This window comes from Anopheles coustani, chromosome 3 (assembly GCF_943734705.1).
Source record: "Anopheles coustani chromosome 3, idAnoCousDA_361_x.2, whole genome shotgun sequence".
Classification (NCBI taxonomy): Eukaryota; Metazoa; Arthropoda; class Insecta; order Diptera; family Culicidae; genus Anopheles; species Anopheles coustani.
Window position 1 is genome coordinate 58235382 of NC_071288.1, and position 9416 is coordinate 58244797.

Below are 9416 nucleotides of genomic sequence, written 5' to 3' on the forward strand. Positions count from 1 at the left end.
ACACCGCGTATTTAGTGCACGCCAGCCCGCTCTCCCTTTTCCACTCGTGGATATTTTCCTACGGTGGGGAGCCACAAGCAGTCGTGAAGCAACCACCCTAGACACACACACACACACACACAAATCGGCCACTTGCACACACTCGCATGTATATGTATATGCACCAGGTTGCAAAAGAAATAGAAACTGCTCTTCCAAGCACCGACCACCACCGCGGTCTCGGATGGTGGAGGTCTCAAGGGAAGAAAATGAAAAATGTGCATAAATAGTAGTAGAAATCACAAACACCTCGGCCACTGAGGTGAAAAATGGGAACTCCATTTAGGCGATGGTCGAAAGCGAAGCGGTGGGGCAAGGTTTTCCAGACTCAAAGGAAGGAAGGGGAGGAGTCTTCCAATACAAAAATTAAAAAGGAAAAATAAAAACAACACACTGCAAACTTGACAGAGCCCGCTGCGCACGCACTGCTGACTTCTATTGCTTCAACGCCAACCGCCTCGAGTTGCCTCAGAGCCTCCGCCAGTGAAAACGGCCATGGAGCGCGTGCAGGCTCCCCGTTCACGCTCCTCTGATGTCCGCGGGCTTTGGAGTCATCGGTGCTCTATTTTAGGACGATGTCGAAAGCACCAACTCACCGAGCCGCACCACCACCTTCAGGGCTAGGGTACCCCTCCTACCTCTCCCCCCCCTTCCCCACCAATCCCTCCCACTACCGCCCTTCAACCCATTCGGTTGAATCTCGCACTCGGGGTAAGCCAATGCGTGGAGGTGCTGTGGCACTCACCACACCCGGGGACGGGTCTGGGCAGGTCTCCGTACGAACAAGGTGTTGCTTCGTTAGGCTTTTGGACATTGTGCAGCTTCGTAGCGACATGCCACTCGGATCGGTATCGCCTAGTGAAAAGCGCCAAGTCAAGTGTAACCGCTCTTGGCGCTTTCCATCTCGACACACGGGCAGAAAACCGATGGAAAAGGAATTACCTGGGTGCCGAAGAACACAGGTCAACCTTCAAGATCTATCGCCTAGTCCACCTACCATGGCGACAACTGAGTTCTTGTTTTTTTAGCAAGAACCGTTACGTCAATAGCATCCATAACGTACACACATGCCAGACCAAAACCAAACCTTTATGAAATGCTTGAACTTTACATTACGAAACATTATCCATCCCTGGGATAGCTAAACGATGGTTCTCGGGTACGGTTTATAAGCTGTAAGACCTTGACCTGTTAACCAGTTATCGAATGCATCGTAAAATGTCCGAGCAAGTTTCCTTTTCGGGAGAAACTACACCATGCATGTAATCCTGCCCGGAGCTCCCTAGATGTTCCAAATACCAACCGTCTAACCCAGGGGTCGGCATACATTTCCCTAAAGGGCCAGATGATTAAAAGGAAACTGAAACCGCGGGCCGGATATCTTAAACGATGACTGAATTTTTTCAAAGTAGTAACCTTTTCAATGGAGTTTCATCTTTCTAAATAATAATAAAAAGTGGTAAAAGATAAAATATTTGAAATTTTTGCATTAGACTTTTTAAAACATTTTCATGAACTTATCAAACATTTTCATGATCCCAACATATAACAGGAACACCTCGTTGAAATCTTCATGTTTACCAAGAAAACGAACCTGACAAATCCGATAAAAATTGTTTGGGTTTTTTTAATGAACCACTAAAATTTTCTTACGGGCCGGATAAAATCAGTTGGCGGGCCGGACTTTGCCGACCCCTGGTCTAACCTGTTGTTTCACCTGCATGAAGTAATGCCGAACCAGACCAAGGTTTGCTTGCCTTGCTGGCCGAAACTAAACAACGAAGCCATATTAGTTTGCCATGTTGTTAAACACCAGACAGGGTGTAGTACCTACAAAATAGGTTGATGACAAAAATATGTTTCAGTTGACTTTTAAATTCTATACGTTATAGTTGTATAATAGAACAGAGATAAAACTTAGCAAAATATACAGTGAATTTAAGGAGTAAGAAAGAGCGTTACGGATCTTCCTATGAGCAAATTAGAGTCGTTGCCTCCTATTTTTACTTTTAACCCACCCATGATTAGAATAGCTCATCAGATTCCGTCTCTAACTCATCAGTTCAATTTTGTCTCTATCTCAAAACTTTATTATTTGGAATGATTTGTAAATATGAAGATTATTGTTTGTATAAAAGACTATTTTATGAAGTTGTCAACAAAAAAGGAAATAAGGCAAAATTATCAACAAGCTAATTGTTTGGTACTGACCAAAATTGGAAAAATATGCGGCAGCGGTTGTAAACAAAACCAAACAAGTGACGTTTAGCAGTGTGATAGAATGCCCACACCATCTACCATAGCAGCTATGAAAATAAGTTCATTTTCTGAAATTCAAACCACAATCATCCAGTTTATGTTTATGTTATGTTTTTATTAGAGACAACATCGCCTGCTTTCGTGCTAAAGTTTAGTTGGAGTTCGGAGCTTTCAATAAGTTTTGAAGTTATCAGGAATGTTTAAATGTAAAAAAGGATAAATAAAAATAACGTTGATGAATTATTTTAGGAAAATCTGACATCGATATTCCCGATTTCTATTACCACCAGAGAGAGTTCGCCATTTAAAACTAAATTAAAGGTTTCATCATTTATCTATAATTACTATACCTATAATTTCTAACCAACTTTATTCCCGATTTATCCCGATGAAATCATTCACAAATTTGCAAAGAACACACACAAATACTAGAAACACTGTTAAGTAACATGTATGTAAACATTTAACGCAATAGAATTGAAGGGTCTCAGATTGCCCTACCATAATGAATTGATTCAAGAATTGCTCAAGAAAGGAAAATTTGAACCTTTTTCGACATCTAATACAAAAATTAATAGATTTTGCTACAGACAAACAGAACAGCTAACGTCATGATATTTCAATGACGAGAGAACTTCATCTAAACAATGATGAAAGGAGTGCTAAGCACCCAGCCTCTAGAGGATTTAATTAAAAGATCTCTGAATTCACTCGTTTTAACTGGTATGAAGTTCGTTTTAGCTTGCATGACTATCATTTCCTCATTTTCTATTTCCAGGCAGACAAAAAGACAGAACAGATCAATGTCGATTCTTCCTGAAATAACTTGTGAATACTGACGGATAGAGTGCATAGATCATATGTGTATATCTTTTATTTTCGCAATACATTTGTTTTCCCAAATTATCATAGTTTAATTCACCTTAACTGTGTATTTTGACATAATTCAATGATTTAGTCATTCTTCAGGCAATGATAAACAATAAATTTGTACTGAGAATATAAAACAGAAAATGAATAAACATGTCTGTGAAGATGGAGTTAACAATAATCTGGTTTCCGAATAATACTGTTTTAAGTTTATGTTTTAGGTTTAATCACTCTGTAGTAATGAAAGTAGGACTCTAAAATTGTTAGTAACATATTTTTCCTCAAAACAACTCCGCCCTATGGCCTACAAAGGATGTACACACCAAGCTCGAATGCCCAAAGTAATCGATATGAAGCCAACGAGAGGCATGCGGAAAATGTTATTGCGTTCCTCCTGGAGCGAAATGGCCGCTTCGGTCGTTGAACCCGGCCCGACTAGCATGGCACAGTGCGTGAGGCAAAGTGCGTACATATTCTTCCACTCACCAGCCCATCCTTGCTTCGGTGCCTGACCTCGGTTCAGGCATCATTCCTTTCGCCTTATGTAGCACATAGGATACGGGAGTTTCCCGAAAAAGCAAACAGCTTCAGCCAGGACATTGACCTTTCTCCGTTCTTCGCACCGACGCAACACGCACAAGTCATTGACATTGAATGAGAATGTCATGGTGAGGAAAGGATACGTGCGGAGGGCGCATTGTATGGTCCAGAAATTTTACCAGGACAATGAACTGGAGTAACCCCGTAGCTGGAAAAGGAATGCTGCTCACGAATTTTCCTTCGTGGTACATAAAGAGAGCTTCTATTTGGCATTTCCTTCCCCTTGATTCATTCTGGGGAAAATGAGTTCCCCCTGGGGCAATAGGGTATTAGGAGCGCTACGAAAATTTTTGATCACTATTTACTGGATTTCCTTCAAACCCTTCTAATGCTGAAAAAAGTTGTTTTGTGTCATCCAAATAAAAACTGGCGCACCAGAAGGCAAGTGTAGGCTTAGCTATGCAATTATACTTATATAAAAATAAATATATTAAATAATTAAAAATATAATAAATCAATAAATAAATAAATAAATAAATAAATAAACAAATTATTATCTATAAAAATTTCATTGCAATACATTCAGTTCACATGAAAACCTTAACGAAGCACAAACATTCTAACTTATAACAAAGTAGCTTAAACTCATAAAGGATATGTAGACATCTTCATTCATACATAGTAATCACTGACCTCCTACTAATAAGTGAATTTTCTCTGTTCTATATATCTTTTCTAATTTGTTTGTACTAATCGAAACAACTATTAACTAAAAATACTTTCAAATGATAGCAATTTCCTCCCAACGCTTACTATCAAACGTTTGATGAAACTGAACCAGGCACCTACTAACGCAAAACACCTTGGCAACCGATAATGTTTCAATAGTTTCGTTCACGAACAACATTTGTTTAAAAATTTGTATCAAGCTGCTGATTTTCTACTTTTTTATAAACTGTTTATTGAGATATCCAATTAAGTTTTATTATATTTAATTGGATTTGAGTTGAATTAAAGCGAATCATGTTAACTAAGGACTGGTAACAAGAAAACAAGATGCATATGAAAAGATGCTAACGTAATGAAAAAACGGTCAACATATTGGAAGCTATCACATGCCATATTTTTAAGTATATAACATCACGTTTTTATAAAACCGATTATGACTCTGGATAGAATGATGCCGTATCTCTTTGTCATGAATATGATTTTTTGCAAAATATTTTTTTTCTACATCAAAACGACAACAGGCATGCACAAAATCTACAACATGTGGATTCAACAAGTCGTTAGAAATGTACGAGAATATTTTTTATTTGAATTTATCCGAATAGAAATGTTGCTAGTGCGAATGATATTTTTGTTCAAATGAAAGAAACACAGAACAAGAACAAATTTTAAAAGAGGATTTGTTACAAAACTTTAGTGGTGGAGCAAAAATAAACCACATTTCTGTACAATTTTGTTACTAGAAGTAAATTGGGTCCGCTGCCGCAATTTCTATGTTCATCACAACAAATAAACTCAAATTTCCTCTTAAATGAAAAACCATTCTGGAAGTAACCACAAAAAAGCGTTCGTACAATAAAAGCAAAATTCCCTATGCATTTTCATGCATTTACACATAAATCAAAGTGGGTATTTTTAATAATTTGACATTGTTTAGGGTTTCAAAGTGATGATGAGCGGTTATTGAAAATAAATGAGTAAATTTATGAATGTGATTGAAATATATTTTGAAAATAAATAAATAAAATTTGGTTCTACGGTATCCGACATTGTAATGTTGTACTCATCGTCAAAAATGATTCTGAAACAGTGAAACTCATGACTCCGCAGTCCTTACTGGAAGATTTCTTAGAATGAACACACTACAAACATGGTTTTTGCTTTTCACTTTTAAACCGGCTTCCCAACAGGAGTCAAGCAATCGAGGCAGTCACATTGTGGCACTACTGTTGCCCCAGTTCCGCGTTGGGCAATAGCCATCCAGAGGCAGGGAGGTAGCCGGACACAAACGGGTGGCCTTCGTAGCGCGAAGCGAAGAATCTCAAATTGACCCATAAATCCACTACGCCTCACAGCCCACCCTTTTTTCGCTTTCCCAACCGCTGGAGGCCCACGAGGTGGATGGCAAAAATGGTTAACGATACGTTGCTAAAGCGCGCTGCCAAAGCGGGAGGCTTCCCAGGCGGACCGGCGCTGTTCGATGGGCTTAAGGTTGAGCCCGGCATTTTATTTCGTTTGTTGATCCACAATGCCCAGCGAAGGCGATAGGTCCAACGAAACGAGAGGCAAAACATGAAGCACGAAAAAAAACCAGCCTTCCATGTTCCCATAGTGTCCATCCGTTTCTCCCGCGGGTAGTGGCATAATCGGAGCGCTAGATTCATGGCAGACATGGCCTACCTGAGCCCTCAGAAATGGAGAGCGGACCGTGATGGACGATGTTCCCATAACATAATTTCTACCTCTTTATACGGCAACCCGTGCCAGAACCGGAGGAGCCTTCGACGCGAAATCGAGAGAAAACGAAGGCGCTGGTGCGGGACGAGATGCAGCATACATTCGCCTTATTAGGTTAGGCCGCACAGCAATCGAGGGGGATCGGGCTCCCTCGGACTCGGAGGCCACCAACCGTGCCGAGGCTGTAGGAAACGCGGTTCCAGCGGTTTCGTGCCGATTTCGAAAGGCGGCCTGCTTCAGACGAAATAACGACCGATCCTCGAGGGTCCGGAGCAATCGCGCTCGGGTAAGGCACGGAGCACAGCTGATGACGGGGACGTTCCGTGCATCTATGGGAAGACCCGGGTCCGTGCTGAAACCAGTAGGTCATCGGGTAAGGCAAGGTCTCGCGCACAAGCTACAGCTTCACAATCGGCGCCGGTTCAGATATGATGAAAAATTTGCTGGCAAAAGGTTGAAGACGATCACGTTGACGACCAGATTGCGGACGATAGCTTGTGCCTGATGCAGATGGAACTGGAGTCAATTAACAGTTTCTGCAGAATTTGCGGGAAATATATTGAAATCGAAAGTACTGTTAAGTTGTGTTTCCCGGACTATGTTGATGTGCATTATTAATTCATATTTATTCACAAAGGTGCCATTTTCGATATTCTATGTTTTTATTAAACAAATTGAAAAAAACAAACGAAATTGAAAAAAAAAACAGCGTTACTTAAACAAAATGATAATAGCCTTTAACCGATCAGGCCTAGGGATTTCGTGGGTCTTTTACGTTAAGTCTACTTCTGTTATTAATGGACCCGATGGTGGCAACATTTTTGATAGGCTCAAGTCTGGAAATAGCCAGATCCGAAGGTATTCAGTATCTCTCTATGATCGAAACCACTGCCTTCCCACCGCACCCCTCCTTCCGACTACACTATGGGCCATATTTTGCATTTTCCTTCTGGCTCGAACCGATCGAAGCTCGTGTTCGGGGAGCGTGTCGATGTTTCTCCATCACCGTCGGCTTTGTGACACACTTTCCATCCAGTCAGCCTCAGCGTGCGGCGGGTTCTCTAGGGGCGGGGAAGGCATAGCCGACCATTAGAAAACCCACTGCGGCCCGCAAGCCAAACTGCACCCACTTCCCCCGAATAACCCGGTCGTCTCCCTATACCGATTGAATTGTCCCAGTTAGCCGGAGATGAATCGAGGCTCTCCGGGTTGGTTTGGCAAACGTGTTTTTAGTTTACTTGAACTGTGGTTGTGAGCTTTTTTTCGTCTCTATTGCCTCTCGCCAATTACGTAACCACGCTTGTGGGGACCGACGAGCCGGGGGTCGTGCAGCAAGTTGACGGTAAGTTGGATATGCTACCTCACCTTCAAGCCGGAATCGTTGAGAAGATGGGAAAAATGCTGTTGCTTCGTGTCACCACCGGTTTCGTTTTCTATAGGAGTTTACTCTATCTCCAGCAAAATCGTGTATGCCACGTTCTTTGGAATTCGTTAGCTAAGCCTGTGTTTGGTAACAAACTAGAAATAAGTATGTGTGTAGTTGCCTCCACTGATTTACAAAACTTGACAATTAAAATATTAAAAAAGTCCCCTTTTTTCTGTGTAGTTTGCTGCATGTTATTGCCATATCTGACCTACTGCTCTCTTTTGCAATATGGCATTATGCTCATCTTCCAAGCCCAAAAATCTCAAAGAGCGAAAATGTTTTGCTTTCCTATCGAACACCTCGACCATGGCATTTCTCAACATATTTTCTATTGACTGCAATCGCATCCCCACCCTCGGTGCCACTACGCTTCACTACTAATCGTATCGCAGCAGCAATACACATTGCACAACGCGTTAGCACCGAGAGAGCCGGCGAGCAAGGGTCTACCCCTCACGGTGCATTGGCCATCCCTGAGTTAGACTGCAAGAGTGTTGAGCAGCAAGCAACACCTACACACTTGCGACCACACGCGGCTTCCAACGTTTCTCAAAGTGCATTTCACAATACCCCACCGTCGATGCAGGCAAGACATAGGGTTTGCAACAGTATGGAACGGTTTATCTTAAATCCAGCAACAGCTTGTTCGGGAATATCTTTAGAGATTGCCTTTGTTATACTTGTGTTTTGTTAACAGAATATAAATCTTAAGAATATAATTATGAACTACATCGTTGCAGAAACCAACGTAATTTGTACATATGACATATGAATATTTTCAAACAATATAATTTAAAATTTAATAGAAATGCATTATATTTAAAATAATCCAAAGGAGGACTAAAGGCAGAAGAAAAATAAAAATAAGTAGCATATCTCTTTTTGAAATTAATCAGACTAGTGTTTGATATTTTACCTACCTATTTTTTAAATAATTTATTCTATTGAAAGTGTTTCCCGATTAGTAAACGAGTCAATTAGTGTACAATTAGTAATACCGTAGTCATTTTCCACGAAAGTAGTTCATCATAGTATCGCTCAGTTAGACTCATCATCCTAAGTATAAGATTATCTTTTGTAAATTGTGCCCAATAAAGGGAAAAACATTATGTTGCCCTCTGAAGAGCCTTATGTTGCCTGTAAAATGTAACGATTTGACTGAATTAGAAATATGATTGGATGTTCTTAGAAGGTACTTGCCGCTTAATTGTAGCATTTATGACCAATTTATATAGATGACATTCCGTAAGACGCACTTTTAAGAATTGATAATTGTACCACGAATAATCGGCAAGGTTTTAGCGTATCGAGTGGACAGGGTTAGATAACCCCTACAGCAACATGCACAATTACACTAATTAATCGCCATTGGATGCTTGGGTATCAGCAACTCGTCGCCTACCAGAGAGCGATGAATATTTTATCATACCTGAGGGACAACCCTTACCCAGGACATCATTTCATTTCATAGTAAAAAGGAAACGGGTCCATTTCAATGAGTACACAATCGTGCAATTAAATAATGTTCTCCTCTTGGTACCTGTTCATAAATTGTAAAACTGGTTGATGTCACTGGTACTACGGACTACTAGGTACTACGATTTCAATTAATTTATTTACAGGAAAACAAATGGAAAAGCACCGGCTAGTCCCAAATTAAAAAAGGTTAATATTTTATTAAACGGTACATTAACGTATTTTCGAGTGAAAACCAGTTTCTTAGCATTTTAAGAATAAAATGGCCCATACATACCTTAGGCATGTCTAACTCCTGATTACAAGGTAAAAAAGGTCCTTTCGGGAAACAAAACCCTTT